We start from the raw sequence: 3,496 nt of genomic DNA on the forward strand, positions 1-3,496 counted from the left end.
ATGTTCTCCGCTAGATAGGAACTTTGGAGTGATTCTTGGTTGCACGTTGAGGGACGGTTATATGATCCAATTATATTAGCATTGTTGAGAGATTGCACTAGTGAAAGTACGGACCCTAGGCCTCATTTTCAAGCATTGCAATACCCTTTTTGTGTCCGTTTACTATTTGCTACCTTGTTGTTTTTATTTATTCAGATTATAAAAATATATTTCTACCATCCATATCACACTTGTATCACCATCTCTTCGCCGAACTAGTGCACCTATACAAATTGCCATTGTATTGGGTGTATTGGGGACACAAGAGATTTCTTGTATTTGATTACAGGGTCCTTTGAGAGAGACCGTCTTCATCCTGCACCTCCCACTAATTGATAAACCTTAGATCATCCACTTGAGGGAAAATTGCTACAGTCCTACAAAACTCTGCGCTTTGAGGCCCAACATGTGTCTACAAAAATAAAGTTGCGTAGTAGATATCAGCGCGCGGCGCACAAAGGCAACAAGCGCAGCCTGTAGCACATCCACCTTTTCCAAGCATGCTAACCCATCAAAGCGCCGCCTGCCATCAACCTCGTCGACGAGGAAAACGAGAAGGCGCGGCGGCCCGTCGAGGCCAAGGCGCTCCCCGGCAACGCGATGGACGATGTCGTGATGCGCGTCATCACCAGGGTTGAGCAGACCCTTGGCACATTGTGACGCCCCGAGACCGACGCTCCAGTTGCCTTCCTTGTTTTGCGAGTCAGTTGTGTTTTTTATTTGTTTATTGCATTCATCATTGCATCATCCGCGTTTGTTTTCATAAAACTTGTATCCGCTCGTAGTTGTCGCATTTCACCCTTGCTTTCGTTGACCGTTTCGAGACCAACCTTGTTCTTCGTTTTCCCTCTTGCTTAACCGGAGTCCCTCTTTACACAGTGCATCGCCCCCTCGCCCGTGTCCGAAACTTTCCCGAAACCCGAACCGGACTACCGTTACCGTTGGGTCCGGATCATCCCCGAACATCTATAAAACATCACAGTTTTCTTTGTTGGACTCTCCTAGCCTATTTTTCTCGATCGTCCGATTTAAATCGGAGGGCCCAAATAGCCTCTAATCTAATCCCATGAGATATATGCTAGTCCAACCCTAGAAATTAGGAGCCTTGCCCCATCAGTCCCATCCCGCCGCCGCCAGCATCTCCCACCTCGGGATCCCTCCAGATCCACCCTCTCTCCCTCGATTTCCCGATCAGGCCAACCACCTCCTTCCCTCGATCCACCCAATCCCGCAACCGAGGCCCGAGCTCCTCTCGCTCGATCCCTCCTCGAGCATCTGCCTCTGCCCGAGCTCCTACCGCAGCTCCCCATCACCCTCGACTCCGAGCGCCCCTGCAGCCTCCCGCGTCTGATCCAGGGAGAGCAGCACCCTCCCGAGCTCCTCCATGCCGTGCCCCTTCTCCAAGTCCTGCGCCTCTCCTCTAGCTCCCTGCCGTCGTCCCCGGCGAGCAGTTCTGCTAGCAGCCACCAGCAGGACGGCCACGCTCGCGCCTCTCCCTCCTTTCCCTTTCTTTTCCTGTTGCCTTTCCCTCTCATGCTCTCTCTCTCCCAGGTACGCCCGTGCAGGAGCCGCCATCGCCAAGCTCTTGCGTGCGCGCCTGGGTCCGCCATCCCCGGCTCCTCCGCGCTCGATTCCCGTCGCTGCGCCAAGTCCCTCGCCCCGCCTCTGTTTCCCTGCTCCAAATCGAACGCCAAGCCGCCGCCCTGGAGCTTCTCCGCCGCCGGCGCCCTCCTCCAGCAAGGCCCTCGTCCCGCTCGTCTCCGACACCAGCGCCGTCCGCTCCGGCAACCTCGACGTCGAGCTCCAGTAGGAACTGCTTCGCGCGCCCCTGTACCCGCGAGCGTCTGAGGCTGCGCCCTCCTCCTCGTCCAGCCCCTCCCCGTCGCCTGCATCTCCTCCGGCAGCGCCGCCGTGCCCGCACGCCTATGGCGAAGCTCCGGTGAGCCAAGCCGCGCCCGTGCCCCTGTTTCCTCCTTCCCCTTCACCTTCTATCTTTCCCTCACATCTCTCTCTCTGTCTGCTCGTACAGGGAGCTCCGACGCCCTGGGGACCCGCGCCCCCGCCGGACCTCCTTCCTCCGCATCCGGCCACGCCGGCGGCAAGCCCTGCCTCCGCCGCCTCGCCAAGTTTCGCCGCCTGAACCTCCCTGCATCGCCATGGCCGCCGGCCTCTGTTTTCCCCGCTGTGAGCAACTACCTCCATGAACGAAGCTTCGATCCTTTCCTAGATCCGTTCTGGCATGTAGAGGTTATTTAGGTTTGCCACTATGTTTCGACCGCAAGCATATCAGCTAGCCCAGTGGCTAGCGCGGCCTCTATCCATTCGAGTGGTCTGGGGTTCAAGTCCCAGCTGCCCCTTTTTATGCTTAGTTTTTCCTGTTATTTTGCACTCCCACTTCTGCTTCGGGCCAGATCTGCTGCTGGGCTTGCACAGTGCATTGCATTCGGCCCGTTGCTATTTTTTTGGCGTGCTGCGAATTTCATATTATCCAGAGAGTGCAGTTTTGCAGAAAACCCCTCATACATCATGCATATAATAACTTCACAGCCGTGCATCGGATTAAAATAATTTATATATGAAAAATGTCTAGAATTTCATCTAGTTTAATTATATTCCACTTTCACCCATGTTAAAATTGTTTAAAATGTTGTATGATTAATTTTGCTCGAATAATATGTTAAAATGATTTATTTCATAACTAAAGAACCGTAGCTCGGATTTTATTAAACTTTATATGTAAATGGGGTAAGAAAATGCCTAGTTTAACATGGTGCACTTTATTTTGCTGTTTAACAACATTAAAATTGTGTTTAGGGCAGAACAGTAGCAAATTCGAAATATGCATATGAGGATTTTCCGGAATTGTTGTTTGTTGTTCCGGCCTCATTTAAACTTGCCTAAATAGTTAGTTTACTTATGCCTCACCTCTTGCCATGTTAATCAACATTTAATATTGTTGGGTACATAAACAAGAGCGAACTAAATAACTTGAATGTGGTGTTTCATCAATATGCAACTCGTTGCATATTGAGCTCCATTTAATTTGTAGTATTGTTTATGCACTTTGCCATGCCATGCCTCATTAAACCGGACATGCATCATACTTGGTTGTGCATCATGCCATGTTTATGTGATGGTTGTTTACTATGTTGTTTGTTTCTTTCCGGGTTGCTTCTCTCGTTAGCTTCGGTTTCGTTCCGGAGTTGTGAGGATTCGTTCGACTACATCCGTTTGTCTTCTTCATGGACGCGTTCTTCTTCCTTGCGGGATCTCAGGCATGATGATCATATCCTCGAAATCACTTCTATCTTTGCTTGTTAGTTGTCCGTTCTATTGCTATGTCGCGCTACCTACCACTTGCCATATCATGCCTCCCATATTGCCATGTCAAGCCTCTAACCCACCTTTCCTAGCAAACCGTTGTTTGGCTATGTTACCGCTTTTGCTCAGCCCCTCT

The 3,496-nt window shown here is 51.1% G+C and overlaps 1 long non-coding RNA gene across 1 annotated transcript; it reads left to right on the forward strand.

Moving 5' to 3' along the window:
- The first annotated feature begins 992 nt into the window (after positions 1-992).
- LOC123166730 (uncharacterized) lies at positions 993-3,281 on the forward strand. The gene is made up of 3 exons (XR_006483679.1): positions 993-1,978; positions 2,069-2,223; positions 3,224-3,281. It is a non-coding gene; the product is annotated as an uncharacterized lncRNA (long non-coding RNA).
- Positions 3,282-3,496: the final 215 nt, after the last annotated feature.

Source organism: Triticum aestivum, chromosome 1D, assembly GCF_018294505.1.
Source record: "Triticum aestivum cultivar Chinese Spring chromosome 1D, IWGSC CS RefSeq v2.1, whole genome shotgun sequence".
Taxonomy (NCBI): domain Eukaryota; kingdom Viridiplantae; phylum Streptophyta; class Magnoliopsida; order Poales; family Poaceae; genus Triticum; species Triticum aestivum.